Source organism: Chionomys nivalis, chromosome 16 (assembly GCF_950005125.1).
Source record: "Chionomys nivalis chromosome 16, mChiNiv1.1, whole genome shotgun sequence".
Taxonomy (NCBI): Eukaryota; Metazoa; Chordata; class Mammalia; order Rodentia; family Cricetidae; genus Chionomys; species Chionomys nivalis.
The window spans coordinates 375,172-392,822 of NC_080101.1; positions in this window are offsets into that span (position 1 = coordinate 375,172).

Consider the following 17,651-nt stretch of genomic DNA (forward strand, 5'->3'; position numbering starts at 1 on the left):
GAGGGGAACACTTAGAAGTGATTTCCTCCGGTTCCTTGAATCTTGTGATCTCTCCCTAATGTAATTCACCTTCCCAGGCTCACATAATCAGTTCCCCAAAAGGAAAAGAATGACTTTAACTGTGAGACTCTGTTGCTGAGAATCATTGGAGTAAGAATACATAGGTATTTTACTTATTTTTTGGTGTCACAGGCAGGCTGGCTATTTGTACTATTAGAAAAGAGACAGTTTGAATGTAAGTAAACTCATGCTTTTTGATTTCGAGGTTTACTTAAACATACCTATACTCTGTTTTCATTTATATTTCTCTATTTAAAAATTCCAGATTTTACAGGAGAACTAGTTTTTACAAATTAGCCTTATGTGTTAAAAGCATTTTAACACATAAAATACACCACCCTCCTTGTTCGGGGAGGACCCGAAGACACTGAACTGTTTCCAGCTTATGGAACATGTGCACAAATCATTGAAGCAACAGCTTTAACAAAGTTCCCTGGAGCCCTTAACCTTGTTTACTATACACCAGCATCTCTCTTTCCTATCACATACTAAAACAAAGAAAGTGTACCATCCACAGTACTTAAAAACATTGATACACTTAATTGTTAAAATGCTGGAACCACAATAAATAGCATTCAAATTATATTAAAGAAGAAAGTAAAAATCATTCAACCACATATCTCTCCAATGTATCTAAAAGGCAGAGTACATTACTAAGGAGTTCCTCTTTCTAAAACCCTCTATACCAAGCAGATACCAACACGAAGGGATTCTCTCTCAATTCTGACTACGTTCAGCAATTGGTGGATTTCTGGGGATGGGGAGGTATGGATGTTCGTGTTTAACAGACTTCATTTCATGTAAATCTCAAAATTATTAAACCCAAAGCCTAAACACATCAAAGTCTGATTTGAATGAAATCAGAATATTGTCTGTGTCACAGAAAAACAAAACAGCTTATCAGATATTAGCAGTAAGGCACATAAGCCACCCACCTTGTTAGCGGAGGACCGGAAGAAGCTGAATTGTTTCCAGCTTATTTAACAGGCACACGAATCATTGAAGCAACAGCTTTTTTTTGTTTTGTTTTGTTTTGTTTTGTTTTTTTGCTTTTAGAGACAGGGTTTCTCTGTGGCTTTGAAGCCTGTCCTGGAACTAGCTCTCTTTTTTTTTTTTTTTTTTTTTGGTTTTTTGAGACAGGGTTTCTCTGTGGTTTCTGAGCCTGTCCTGGAACTAGCTCTTGTAGACCAGGCTGGTCTCGAACTCACAGAGTGGAACTAGCTCTTGTAGACCAGGCTGGTCTCGAACTTACATAGATCCACCTGCCTCTGCCTCCCGAGTGCTGGGATTAAATGCGTGCACCACTACAGCCTGGCTGAAGCAACAGCTTTAACAACATTCCCTAGAGTGCTTAGCCCTGTTTCCTATACACCAGCATCTCTCTTTCCTATCACAGCAAATTCAAACAGGTAAATGTGTCCCATCCACCTTAAAGACCAGTACACTCTAGTATTGTTTGTCGCCGACAACTGGTTTTACCATGTATCCCTTCACTCTGGGAACACTAGAAGCAGGTTCGCTTCAGTGTGCAAAGGAGCCAGGGCATACCTTCCTTCCTATGTATGAACATTTGACCAACAGTAAGAAACAACACCGCAACACCTTGTCATTTCAGTTCTTCACACTTTGGTCTGTATGTGTTTTATATCGCAACAAAGACTTATCTCCCCAACAATCTGTGACAAACCTGAGTCTGAGACTCCAACCAAATGAAAAAAGGCCAAATTCCCAAAGAGAAAAGTCACAGTCACAGACATCAATACAGGTCCCAATCACAGGGAACCAATCAGAGTTAAGGACAACCAGAACTGGGCAGGGGAGGCCCCAGAGGCTTTGGCAGCTCTGAAAGGGGATTTGGTGCGATGAATATGTTTCTGAGCCCTCCAACAGAGACCACTATGACATGTTCATACTGCCAATATTATGAGCAGCCTGTTCTCCCCCCATCCCTCTTTGGGGACACCTATCCACACCTCTCATCCATTTATTCATTTATTTCCAGATAATTCTTAGGAGTAGCCCTTTATAAAGTACAAGTTTCCCATTGCTGTTTTTTCACTCCATTTACTTTATTCATACCTTTGACTCATATATTTCTACCCACTCAAAAGTTTTCTCCTTCCTGACTTTGTATGAACAGCATAACTAGTCAGTTCCAAAGCAGGGAGAGGCTGAAGTGTGAATCCTTAAAAGCATATCAAAAGACTGAATGATACTAAGGTGTCACGGCCATGTGGCGGACTCGAGTGCAAAACAATAAACTCTGGCTTGAAAGGAAGACCACCTCACCATGAGGAAAAGAAGGATAGAGCTGAGTCTCCCGGGAAAAGATGTTCCTTACTCAATACCATTGTGTATGGCTGAATGATTATCAACTCCAGAAGCAATATGTTCATGTGAATAAAAGGGAAAACTTTAAACATCTCAAGTATGAGAATAATGAAATTTACCAGTCCTCATCTCCAACATTATAATCAAAAGAGTCTGTGAATACTTTCCAGTATTATTTCTACAAAATCATGTTTCAAAATCTCAAAGGTTCCACGGCAGTAATTAAAGGTATAACTTTTGCATTTATTTTGCTATTTCTGTCTCTGGAGGCTTCTCCACAACAATATAAATTTCTTTGTGCCCCGTCTTACATAATTTAAAGCTAACATCTAGGATGCTCTTGCTTTCAAATGTAGATTTTTGCCTTTCTAAATCTTGCTTGTCAGTAGGGCTGTGTAGTGAGAGCATTTACAACCTCATGCACACTATTTTCAGCCACCTTCCATTTTTACCCACACCATAAAAAGTGCACAGGACATTGGCAACAGTACTTCAGTATGACTAATAACATCTCTATGTTTAAAAGTTACCAAAAGAGATGGGCGGTGGTGGCGCACGCCTATAATCCCAGCACTTGGGAGGCAGAGGCAGGCGGATCTCTGTGAGTTCGAGTCCAGCCTGGTCTACAAGAGCTAGTTCCAGGACAGGCTCCAAAACCACAGAGAAACCGTGTCTCAAAAAGAAAAAAAGAAAAATCAAAAAAAAAAAGTTACCAAAAGACTGAAAGTAAACACCCCACTAAAAAATCCCCTTCAGACCATCATCCAAGCTTCAAAAATACTCAAGGTAGTCTGACTGCTTGAATCAGTAAAAAAGGATTGTTTGAGTATATGGACTTTATGAATGGTAATTGAATCAATTCCTCTCTATGATAGTTTTGTGTAAACAGCACCATGAGATTAGAAAAGGAAAGGGTGACTAGACATTAACCCCACATGCTCCTATGTGGAGAACTCATTTCAGCGTCTGTCTTACCTTGGGAGCAGAACAGTAGATCTGGGATCTGCCAGGACTTCAGTGAATCTGACTGCCTTTCTCTGGGACCCTGGATGAAAAGCAGCCTAATTAGCATATCCTTTTGCATGTAAAAAGAGATACAAACTGTAACAGGAGGCTAGGTACATCTTAATTAACATTTCAAATCAAGGACTCTGAGCCGCTATTTTAAAAACTTGGGGGGAAAAAACACACACACAAACACAACACACACAAACCCAGTAAAACAACAACAAAGCAAGCCAACTGGCTGGATGGGGTAAAGCCAAGCCTATGGAAGCCTAATTTACTGAACATTATTAGACAAAGTTTTGGTTTTTTTTTTTTGTTTGTTTGTTTTTTGAGACAGGGTTTCTCTGTGGCTTTGGAGCCTGTCCTGGAACTAGCTCTTGTAGACCAGGCTGGTCTCGAACTCACAGAGATCCACCTACCTCTGCCTCCCAAGTGCTGGGATTAAAGGCGTGCGCCACCACCGCCCGGCTAGACAAAGTTTTTTTGAAAAGGATAGCAAAGAGAGAAATGGATTTCTGTACGGAGTGATGAGAATTAAGAACCTAACCTCATGTCTTTTACAACGGGAGCAGCTGTGTCTCATTTTATTTTCCTAAGTAGGTTATTCTACAGTGAGAAATCAGACAACAGCTCTAATAGCGGTTACTTCTGATGTCTTGCAGAAATACTTGTACCATTCTTACACATACCTACCTCGTCCAGAAAAAAAAAGAAACATCTTTCCTTAACCCTTTGCATTGCTAATGTGCTTATCTATAAATGGTTTTAAATAGGAAGGCATTGAATACTTGGAATCATTAAGTGTATCTATACAGAAATCAAACTGGATTCATCAGATCCTGAAAGGCTTTGTTGGTGTTTTCTAAGTGTTTTTGTTCTATCTTTGTATGCCTGGAGGATCCTCAGAAGGAAGAGCCTGGAATGGTCTTTGAGTCATCAGTCAACTTGAAGGGAAAGGAAATAATATACACCAGTCATTAACATAGCGTATTCCTGTGCCTTCAGTATCAATCAAGTATAGATTATTGTAACTTTTTCTTTGTTGTAACACATGTTTTGAGCCAGGTGGGATATAAATTATACATTAAAAAGTAACCAAAATATTTGTCTCTGAAGAATTGGAACTTCTAAATGTTTTACTCTGGGTCTGATGAGTCCACAGTCATAAACACAGTCACTGTCCAAGGGAATAGTCCTGGAGAGAGGTTTCAATTACTCAGTTTTCATAAAAAACTTAGCTGCTCAGGAGTTTCTCCCACCCCATCCTATGGTGATCATAATTCAGACAATTTATAGATTGTGTACTATAGTCAAAATTATAAGAACACAATGCCTTCCGGGCGGGAGGCAGAGGCAAGTGGATGGATCTCTGTGAGTTCGAGACCAGCCTGGTCTACAAGAGCTAGTTGCAGGACAGGCTCCAAAACCACAGAGAAACCCTGTCTCGAAAAACCAAAAAAAAAAAAAAAAAAAAAAGAACACAATGCCTTTACCTGTCTTTAATACGAACGATGGTCACAGTCTCTGCTCACACACTGAAAATATTGACACCAAATGATCCTGCATATTTTGCTATGATCACATTATTGAAGAGGGAGCTTATGCCGGAGGGGCTATTGAGTGTGCTCCAGCTCACCCTCTGGAAGGATAGAAGCTGACAGACTCTGAAAACACAGAAGGTATCTACTCCCATCGCTGTGCCTCTCATCATCTCCAGTTCCAGCAGAACAGCTGAAGCAAGATCTTAGCTGCAGGCATTTCATTGGATTACCAAGGTGTAAAGAACAAGAGTCTAGATGTGACTCACACCTGCCAATGTGCTTTTTGGTCTTTATTTACTGTGACAGGCATTCATCCCTATGTAGAGGGTACAGTCTCAAAAATCTAGTCAATAACTGAACCATTATGCAAATTTTCATACTAATGGTAGTATTTGTCTAGTATTGTTGACAGTCTCTTTTAGTTATGTTCCTTAAGAAAAATGTATATGGCCGGGCGATGGTGGTGCACGCCTTTAATCCCAGCACTTGGGAGGCAGAGGCAGGAGGATCTCTGTGAGTTCGAGACCAGCCTGGTCTACAGAGCTAGTTCCAGGACAGGCTCCAAAGCGACAGAGAAACCCTGTCTCGAAAAACCAAAAAAAAAAAAAAGAAAAATGTATATGAATGCTTAATATCCATGAAATTGTGGTTTAAACATGTTAGACATGGGCTGGGAAGATAAGTCAGAGAGTTTGATCCTCAGAACACACATAGAAAGACAGATATGGAGTGATGCAATCTCAGTGCCCTGGTGAGGGAAAGCAGATAGAGACAGAAAGACCCAGGAGCGCCGGGCGGTGGTGGCACATGCCTTTAATCCCAGCACTCAGGAGGCAGAGGCAGGCGAATCTCTGTGAGTTCAAGGCCAGCCTGGTCTACAAGAGCTTGTTCCAGGACAGGCTCCAAAACCACAGAGAAACCCTGTCTTGAAAAAAACCAAAAGAAAAAAAAAGACCCAGGAGCTCAAAAATGTGTTAACCTGGTGTATACAGAACATCAGCCAGAAAGCACAAGAGACACCCTGCCTCCGAACAAGGTGGAAGGAAAGAACAGACTCCTGAGAAGTCCTTAATGTTCAGCTCTCTCTCTCTCTCTCTCTCTCTCTCTCTCTCTCTCTCTCTCTCTCTCTCTCTCTCTGCTCAAACCCCACTATCTCAGAGGAAGACCTTGTTCCAAAGGAAGATGTCAAAAGCTCAGTTCTGCATTCTCGATGTTTTTGGCTCCTCCCCCAAAGTGTGAAGTTGCCAACATCCCAAGATACTGACTAAAGGGTACCATAATTGGGAACAATTTTTGGGAGCGGAAGGAGTCACCAGGGAGTTGCTTTGCTGAGCAAAAATCTGGTATTTTACTTTTTAATTTGACTTAATCTCTCTTAATGCTTTGGGGAAGAAATCAATTATTGGGTACAGAAAACCTATTAACTTGGTGTGGTCATATGCAAACCATAGCAAACCTGTACCTACACACACAAACATACACTCTTGCATATATACATATATATATATATATCAATTATAAATTAAAATAGACAACTATTAAAACATTATGGTATTGTGCATATCCTCTAAGTACCACATGGTATCTCACTATATTTGAATTTCTGCCAAAATATACAACCAGGGGGAATGGAGAGATGGCTCAGAGGCAAAGAGCACTGGCTGCTCTCCCAAAGGTTCTGAGTTCAATTCCCAGCAAACACATGGTGGCTAACAACCATCTGTAATAAAATCTGGTGTCCTCTTCTGTACTGTAGGATACATGCAGGAAGAACCATGTATACATAATAAATAAAAATCCTTTTAAAAAATATGCTATTAGTTTTTTTGGTTTTTTTGGAAGGAACTGAAATTCACCGATCAGTTATGGAGGTGGAGAAGCCTGTAATCAGCGATATCATCTGTCTCTGGTGAGGGTTCCCTACTCGTAGGTTGCACACGGCCAGCTTTTTGCCATGTTCTTGGGTAACTTAAGTAGTTAAAGCCCTGTTTTCTAAATGTACAAATATTTCTTATTTAGACTTTTCCCCAAAAACCTTGTCACTCACAAAAGACCCTACCTCACTCTGTGACTTCCTTGAAGGTCAATGTACATAATCCTGTTCCTTGGGTCATCTGGGTTGGGATAACCTTCACTAATGCTTGAGGCCTCAGTCATCCTGACGAGGAAGGAAATGCCATGGGTCATTCATTAGCATACTTTATTACTATGCCATCAATGACAATCAGGTCTATACTACTGTGAGGTTTTCTTTGTTGGAATACTCATGTTTGAGGCAAGTGGGGTATTAATTATATGTGAATAAATAATAAAATATACACAATCACACACATTTTCATGTAGACAACAAGTATTCAGACCAAAATACTTTTGGCCCAAGTGTCTCAAATTTATGTCACTCTCATTTTGTAAAATAGATTTATTTTAATAAAAAAAAGAAACAATCCTCAAATCTTTATATGTTTCAGCATCAACCTAACTTAAAAGTTAAAGTTTAATCTGAAAACCATCTAAATCAGTCGTCATCTGTTCTTGGATAAATTGGGATTACACTGACTGGGAACTGGTGTTATCAAACCAAGATGGACATGACCCGACATCCCAGCACAGGAGCAGTACGAATGAAGGAAGCAGTAATGGACTCTGAGGAAGTCCAAGTGCAGACTCACCTCTATTGACTCAATTCTTTTTTATTTTTTTAATTTAATTTATTTATTTATTATGTATACAGTGTTCTGCCTGCATGTACACCTGAAGGCCAGAAGAGGGCACCAGATCTCATAGATGGTTGTGAGCCATCATGTGGTTGCTGGGACTTGAACTCAGGACCTCTGGAAGAGCAGTCAATGCTCTTAACCTCTGAGCCATCTCTCCAGCCCTAGTAACTCAATTCTATGCCCTGTGAATTCAATAGAGCAGAGGCCTTGCCTTTGAAGCTAGGTGGAATGCTACCTTGGTGCCACTGGGCAGCCCTGTCTCCCAAGGCAGTTTCAGGTCATAGTCCCAGCTCAGTAGAAACTTTATTCCTTGGTCATCTACCTACAGCCATCTTGGAGTAGATGTTCTTATTTGTTCATCTATTAATCTGAAAGCTGAGTAAATATCAAGGTGGCCTCCTGGGTGGGTTGTGTGGCTCACCAGGGGATCTGCTGAAAGCTTCCACTGGGAGGCATCTGCATTGACCCCCAGGAGCTAGAAGAAGCTCCACAGCCCCCTCCCCCAGAGCTCCTTGGAGCGATGCCTGGAGCAATGCAGAAACTCAATAACAGTACAGTGAGCTGAGTAATGATGAGATTGAGGAGGGCTGGGCAGAAAGGTTCAGGCCCCTTCCTTTGAAACAATTGTCATGCCCTGGCTGCTGGAGGTATGATGTGTGTGGCAATGGTGAGCATCCCTGAGAAGTATGTAAGGTCATTTCTGAAAAACCACTAGCCCACACTTACTAATAATCTCAGCATTGGACAGCTGACTGATCACACTTTTCTCATTTTTTGTACTATTAAGCTAAGAACCCATGTCGTATTCTAATTAAGAACTCTGTCTTTGAGTGTTTCTCTTTCTGCATTTTACTATAGACGTTCAGGAGAAACCTGAACCATTTTAGAAACATCTTCATGCAAATATCCAACCCTTTATAACTCTGAAGGCTAATACTCAGAAAACATTGGAACACAGGAACAATGCAGTCAAGGTCATTGACTCTGTGTGACAGAACCTTTTCCAGTTCCCAGTAATGTGCTCCTCACCTGCACAGCTTCTACCATCCATGTTTCTGCCCACAGTCTTATCACCAGCATTTGGACAGTCTGTAATGTGATTGATTCCTTGCGCCTTTCTCCGTCTATATGAGTCTGGGCCCATGTTAGAACTTCCCTTAGTGGTCTGTCCATGGAGAAGTATGCTGTTCACAATAGCATAAAACCTTGTCCTACGTCTACATATTAACCCAGTCTCAAAACCACTCTTAGGCTTTGGGGTTCTGACTAAAGCAACATTCTCACTCCATGGTGCAGGTTTCTCTTTCTCTCAGACCATTAGGAATACTTTAATAAAATATCATAACTGGGTGGTGTGTGTGTGTGTGTACACACGCATTTCTCAAAACTCTGAAGGCTGGGTCATTCAAGTGCAAATGCCTCCATATTTGCTGTGTCCTGAGGACCTCAGTCCTGGGTCATAAATGGCCCTCTCACGTGATTAGCTTTTGAGGCTCCTAACAGTGTTTACAATGTCTCCACCCCACGACCTAAAGACTTCCCCAAAGGCTCCAACTGTCCCCCCCATTGTCCCCAAATTAAGATTTCAGCAGGAGACTGGAAGAAGCAGCCCCATCACACCACAGCCACTGCTTGGGTTTATCCATGGAGAACTGGGAGAACAAAAGTGACTTCTCACCCCTGTCAGCCTCACACTCACCGAATCCACGCAGCTCACACACCTACAGACAGATGGAAACCATTCCTTTGAAAAGTTAATTGCGGGGGGGGCTGGAGAGATGGCTCATTGGTTAAGAGCACTGACTGCTCTTCCAGAGGTCCTGAGTTCAATTCCCAGCAACCACATGGTGGCTCACAGTCATCTATAATGAGATCTGGTGCCCTCTTCTAGCATATAAGCATACATGGACGGAATGTTGTATACATAATAAATAAATGAATCTTAAAAAAAAATCTCTGAAAAGTTAATTGCATGCCGTTTCAATATTAAGACTTCTTTTTTCAATTTACCTTTAAGGAAGAGGGATAGGAAGCAGAGGGTATAATCTTTGAAAATATAATAAAAGGGTGGTTGTGAAAATTTTATGAAAATATCTCATATCATGTAAATAGAGGAAAGGACTGATGAAAAAATATTAAAATATTCTTTTACTTAATGGCTGTTCATATCAATCTTCTGGGTTATACCAGGGTCACAGTGTGAGTATTTTCTTATAGATATAATACATCAATTTCTGATGACACATTCTTAGGATGCAACTAAATATAGAACTATCTAAGTTCAAAATAAGGTCACTTTTCATAAATCCGTAAAAACAAAGCAAACCTGAGAATTATTTACATATGCGACAGTAAACACTACCAGAGGCAAACCTTAGTTACACCATTGCTAGTACTCTAAGAGTGTTCTCCACAGCTGTACCAGGAAACTACAGATTGGGTAATTTATAAAGAGCAGATATTCATTCAGTTCATAGTTTTGCACACTGGAAATTTCAAAAGCATGGTGCTGGCATCTCGGGAGAGTCTTTGTATTGTATCACCTCACTGCCAGGGCAAAAGGTCAGGAGAGGTCAAAGGTGAGGCAGGTAGTGAGGGCGCTCCTTCCATTTTTGGTAAATCCACCCCCTGCAAGAGTATTCTTGAGGGCCGAGTTCTCTTGATCAAATCAGCCTTCTCTGCCTCTGTCCAAGTCTCAGCACGGCCAGGCTGGGGATGAAGTTTCCAACACAGGAATGTATGGAACACTCAAACCCTAGAAAACTCCTTTTCCTTCCAGGAAGGAAAAGACTCCTTATGATTCTACCACTGCCAGGAAGCTGCTACCATTTCGAAGTAAAGTCACTCTGTAAATGTGCAGACAACTCAGCAAATGCATGGGGTCTGCTTTAAAAAAGAGTCAGCAAGTAATGCATTAAGGTTCAGCCACAATAGTGCTGTTTGTTAGTATAACCTACTGGGGCAAATGTTATCTTCATTTTACAAAAGAAGATGCTGAGACCATTAGCAATTAAACAAGTAGCTCAAGACAGTTAGCATCAATTGGGCCAAACTCAAACTCAAATGCAGGAAATGGACACATCTGAAGGACTTGCTGACTAGCAGCGCCTTGTCTGTGCAAGCAAGGGTAGCTGCAAATGATCTTAGGAGATTTGTCCAGTAATGCATGGCTTACTCACTAGAAGATATTGTCTACAAACTTGGAGCATAGTTTTTAATTCTTCTTTAGAACTTCTAAACCTGCAGGTTGTAGCATCCATAAAGGCTCGAAACAACGTGAACGTAGTCCGTCATGAAACTGCTAACCTACAAAAAAGTTCATGATTGTTTAAGTAATTGGGAGAGGGGTGTGAGAGTCAATTGTGTGGTTCTTGAACATTAATCTGTAGAGGATAGATAGCACTGTGCTATTTCAAAAGGTTGGACACATCTGAATATAATTTCTTTTAGCAAGCTAAGGATCTGGCATATAGAAAGATTCCAAGTGGCACTTAGAGCCCCAAATTTCATACACTAAAACATGAAACAGACACCAGATGTGACTGCAGCAAGTGACTTAGGTATGAAAACCTTTCATTTCCTTTGTATTTTAGTCAAATTTGAGAAGGGTGTTTAAAATTGTCTATGTTTCCTATGGGTTCAACTGAGGAATCCAGAAGTTTTGGCTTCTTTTCTTAAGTCGGATCCTGGTTTAGCCAACTATTCACCTGCCCGATACTTGGGTTCTCCCTAGATAAATTACAATAGTGTTGTCATGTGCTGTTTTTGTTGTTGTTGTTGTGTTGCTTTTGTTTTTTGAGACAGGGTTTCTCTGTAGCTTTGGAGCCTGTCCTGGAATTAGCTCTTGTAGACCAGTCTGGCCTCAAACTCACAGAGATCCGCCTGCCTTTGCCTCCCAAGTGCTGGGATTAAAGGAGTGCACTACCACTGTCCAGCTCTGTTTTTGTTGTTGAATGCAGACTCCTTTCCCCCTCCTCTAGCATGTTCATTTCAAATATCCTCCCTTAGAGTGTAAACTGTTTCTGAAACAGGGCACTGTTATTCATCCTCACAGCATCAAAGGGTCTGCTGTGGGAACAAGAAGCCCGTCCATGAAGGGACCAATGTACTCTGCCCATCCCTCAGTCCGGAACCCCAGCTTGATTCCCTCACTAGTTTCTGTTGGATGTGGCAAATGTCTATCTTGATGGCATCACTACTGTTTGCTCTCTCAGTCAGCTTACTACATCTTATCTGATAGATGTTGGATGTGACCCATTTGGTGATTTTCTGCTCTCTTTCTGCTATTAGTTGTTTGTTCTAACATTTTTATTTGGTACACACTTAAAAAAACTTTGAGACTGAAAATATACTACTCATATATACTCTGTATTGGTTGGCAGATAGGACCTACTAAAATGAACAAGTTAACCCAAAAATTGTGGAAACTCAAGGTAACAACAGTAACAGGAAAAGAACCAGCAACAGAGGTAGAACAAAAATGGTGTGATACAGTAAAAATAACAAAAGACAAGATAGGGTATATGAAACCCAGCAGACATAAAAATGGAATTAACAGATCCACAGTTGCTAAATCCAATTCTAGATAGGGCCCCCAAGAAAGAAGCACCAGCAATATTGGTAAAAGCAATACAATATATTGATAAAGATAGATTAATGGGAAAAAAGCTAGCCTTGAATATTACCACACGTAGGGCAGACCTGGCCAGTCAGCCATGGTCTGAAGCCGTTCCCTCTTTTCCAGTAAGTTCACTAACAAAAAAGACTCCTTTTTTGGCAAAATTAAAAGGACAGTCATGGTGGGTCCCCCTATCAGGGGATGGACCAAATATAGAAGATACTGCACCACACAGAGGTGAATGGGTAGAGGAGCTAAGACCATGTACTCCAGGGGAGTTAAGTGAGTTAAGATGAGAATATGCCCAAAATGGCATGAAAGATGCCACATGGATAGTGAAACTGTGGGGAAAAAGGTGCAGACACAGTTATGTTGACAGAACGTGAAATGAGAAAAATCTGTAATATAGTAGAAAATCCGAGTATAGCAGAAGCTCTAGAGCATTGTTTGAACATAAGCCAGGGTGATACCCACCTCCTATTAGACTGGATTACAGCAGCTTGGAGACATGCATTCCCTACTATGGATCTTACCCAGTTTGAAGCAGCAGGTAAATGGATGACATACCAGGAAGGTATACAGCTAGCAAGAAAATTAGGCATATTGTATTTCATAGACAATGAAACAAACACACCACAGACAGCTCCACTAATTCCACAATTTAAGAAAATAATAATTAAGGAAGCGCCACCACACCTCAGAATGAGTTTAGCAGGACCAATTCAAAATTGCCAAACAGTGGCAGAAGCCAGTAATTTTTTCAAAAACTTCAGAGAGATGGATAATGATAAACTACTGTCATTTCCAGGCAGTAAGAAACCAAGGGGATTTTTGCAAAATATAAGGAAAATTAAACCTCTTGGAAAGGCTAGAACAGGGCTTCCCATAAGACCTAATCAACCGTGGAACCCATGGAGGGCTGTAGTAGGACAAAGAAGGAAACCATTTCCACAGAGACCTTTTTTAGGAACAGCAAATACTGGTCCTCACATACAAATTCAACAAAACAGATGGCAACCAGACAGGAGCAGATCAATACCCATACCAAGGGGGAAAAACAGGTGGCAGAGACAAAATGCCAAACCCAGGAACAGCAGCCACTAAGACCAATGATAAACCTGCCAGTAGTTAAAAAAGGAATAATAGTACCAACAAAATGGCTTTTAGATACAGGAAGTGAAATAAGTATCTACACAGAATTTACAGATAATTATAAAAATAAAAAACAGATTAGAATACAAGGAGTTAATACAGAAAGAACAGTACCAGTAATAGAAATAATTATTCAATGTTATGATGTTAAGCATAAGATAGAAGTTGCTAGTTTTTCTGCACCACTAAATAGTTTAGGAATTAAAGAAATTAGTAAACTATTCCCATTATTCTTGAATTACAAGTCCATAAGGAAAAACTATGTAAATTTAGCAGAAGTAAAAATTAAACCAGTAAAATTACCAAAAATTCCTCCAACTTTTACAGTACAATACCCCATAAAAGGAGGTATGGCTGAAATTTTAGATATGGTCCAGACTCTTTTAAAAGAGGGCATTATAGAACAAGCACAATCTTTTAATTGTGTGGCCAATACTGAAGCCAAATGGAAAATATAGATTTACAGTAGATTACAGGAGGATTAATGAAAAATGCCCCAGAATGCCAGGTATTCTACCATACGTAGAAGATATTTTTTTACAAATAAGACAATATACACCAAAATGACTAGCAACAATAGACTTGACTGATATGTTCTTTCGGATACCAATGCATCCAGAAAGCCAGGAAAATACAACATTTACGTGGCAAAATAAAATATATAGATTTAAAAGATTGCCACAAGGATATTTAAATAGTCCAATTATAGCACATGTAACACTGATGACAACATTAGAAACATTATCAGAAGTTAAAGGTAAAATATTGTCATATGTAAATGACATATTAATTATACCACAACTAAAGGAAGATGCTACAGAAACATTAAGAATTTTACTCCAACATTTAAGAGATATTGGATGGACAATCAATATGGATAAGATACAAGGTCCAGCACAACAAGTGAAATTTTTAAGAGTCCATTGGAGCACTGATGGACCTAAAATACCAGACAATGTCATTGATAAGATACAATCCCTAGAACAACCAAAAAATAAAACTGAGGTACAACATTTTATAGGACTCTTTGAGTATTGGAGACAACACATTCCTTATTTACATCTTATTTTACAACCTTTATATAAAATAATAAAATCAGAGGACTTTGTGAGGCAAAAAGAACAGGAAGAGGCATTAAAAACATGCCAGGAATATGTTAAGGAATTTAGTAAATTAACATTTATACAACCAGAACATACAGTAATATTGTATATTTTATATTATCAAGGATATGGCAATTGGAATATTTTTTTTGGTTTTTCGAGACAGGATCTCTCTGTAGCTTTAGTGCCTATCCCAGAACTAGCTCTTGTAGACCAGGCTGGCCTCGAACTCCCAGAGATCCGCCTGCCTCTGCCTCCCGAGTGCTGGGATTAAAGGCGTGCACCACCACGGCCCGGCCAATTGGAATATTTTTACAAAAACAGATAAAACTATTACACCAGTAGGTTTTTATACTAGATGCTTTCCCAGTCTGAAAATAAATTTAGTTTATTTGAAAAAACTATTTGGACAGTATATGAGGCATTAAGAACAATACATTCACTATTATGAAATAATTCAATAATCATAAGAACAATCACACCAATAATGGAATGGATTAAGGCACCAGGAGAAGCATGGTCAGGATTACCAATGGACGGTAAAGTCCTACAATGGAAATGGTATTTACAAGAATTTTTGAAAAATAACCAGATATCCCAAAAAGGAAACATACCTAACATTTCAGAACAAATCTTACAAAAACCAACATTAAAATTGCCAGAAATAACCAAAACCCCTGATACACCAAAGCGGATAGGGCTGTGGGGGACAGAAGAATATAATCCAGGGATGATAAATGCGTGGTTTACAGATGGACCCTCAATCTCAAAAAATAATATTGCCGGGCAGTGGTGTCGCACGCCTTTAATCCCAGCACTTGGGAGGCAGAGGCAGGCGGATCTCTGTGAGTTCGAAACCAGCCTGGTCTACAGAGCTAGTTCCAGGACAGGCTTCAAAACCACAGAGAAACCCAGTCTTGAAAAACCAAATATATATATATATATATATATATATATATATATATATATATATATATATATATATTATACATTGGAAAGCAGCAGCATATAGACCCAAAGATGGCACAATATTAACAAATAGTGGTATGAGCAAGTCAGCACAACATGCAGAAGTTACAGCTGCAGCTCTAGCTATAGCACACTCTCAAAGAGAAAAACAGAATATTATACATATATTTACTGATTCTTGGTGTGTAACCAATGGTATAGCGATTTGGTCAGGGAAATGGAAACAAAATAATTGGAAAATAGCAGGCAAAGATATCTGGCCCAAAGAAGCATGGATAGAAATGGCAGAAGCAGCAAAAATGATGAAAATCATAGTGTTACATGTAGATGCACATAGGTAAAACAGATGAAATGCATAAAAATAATGACACTGTAGATAAGCTGGCAACAGCAGCAATTAAATTAAAGGCAATTTAAAAAACAATACCCCAGGAAGGAAACAAAATAAAGATAAAACAAGATTGGGTTAAAATCTCGAACCCAGGCCTAACTAAAGAGGCATACCCACAAAAAATTCTAAAATTACCTGAAGAATTGGGATACATAGGAACACATGCACTAAAACAATGGTTTGACCAACAAAATATAAAATCAAGATGGTCCCAAATCAAATCAGTAATAAAATTTTGCAATAATTGTCCATCACAAAGTAAAACATTTACACATAATTATAGAGGTACAGTGGGACCTAGATGGTACTTTAATAAAATAGTACAAATAGATTTTATAGTCCCACTAGCAAAATTTAGGAACAGATATGCATGTACAATGGTAGATATTTGTACAGGTCTGGGGACGGCAAAAGATGGGCGTAAACCAGATCAGAAAACATGCAAAATGACAGTATTAGCATAGACAGCAGCATATGGACAGCCAGATATAATACAGCGTGATCAAGGCACACATTTTACAGGAAAATTAACGTGATTGGCCAAACAATTAGGAATACTATGGGAATTTCATCAAGCCTATACACCCACAGCAGCAGGAAGTATAGAAAGATTTAATGGCTTATTAAAAGCACAACTGTTGAATAAAGAGCAACCACTATGGAAAGCCTTACATTTAGCAGTAATAGAATTAAATCAAAGACCAAGGCTAAACAGACAGTCACCAATACAGGAAGCCATTCATAAAAATATAAGAATAGAATATCCAGAAGTATAAGATAACTAATTAGACCTAATCATGCCATTTACAGGAACCCGAAAAACGAGGAAATATCACCTGCAGAAATAATAACGGAAGGGCCCACAAATAACGTGTGGATATCACAAGGTAAAGGTGACCTAAAATTGGTAAGGTTAGAAAATCTTGCATGAAGAATGGGATGCAAATGGCCCTCATGGAAAACACAGTGCAGGGCACTTTACATGTGCCTGGCACTGTGCCTAATCAGCATACCTGGTGATACCAATAATCGATGTAACTCCAAAAGGAGAATTATGTTTGAATATATACAATCATTCAATAGAAATAAAGGGAGCAAAACAGTATACGCAAAAGATTTAATTGTGAACATTACCTTTTGTTGGTGGCATTTTGTTGGCAAATAATTATAGCCAGCACCGACAGTATAACAAAAACAAGATTACAAAAAGTAAGGAGGATAGCATTACTCTTGTTTAGGTGCTGCAATGGGAAGAAATGGACCCTCTAAAAGGAATTTGGACCTACTAGCTAAAGGAGGTATTAGAAGAGTAATTTGGCATTATTATAATGAACACTGGAGTGCACTTGTGGACTTGTTTGATAGAAGGGGAATTGATAGAGGGACAGATAGAAATAGATGTCATTTTTGTAAATGTAAATATAATATGATGGTTTTAGGAACTATGAGTATTAAACAAGATTTGATGGCATGCTTACTTAATCATATAGTTTGGCACATGAAACATGGAGTAAAAGAAAGAGGGCATAAACACCCATTTGATCATAAGCTTCTTAGCTAGTTTAGTCAGTTGCTTTCTTAGTAAAGGAAGTTATACACATTATGAATTAATCAGAAGTCTGATAAGACATGATAAATGGGGAGCATTTGCATGACTAGAAGGAGACTGGTATAGTGAAATAAGTAAATTGGATAGAATTCATCCACCTAAGAGCTTGGAAAGTTATTGCATCAGAGCAATATCAAAAATGTTTTTAGAAG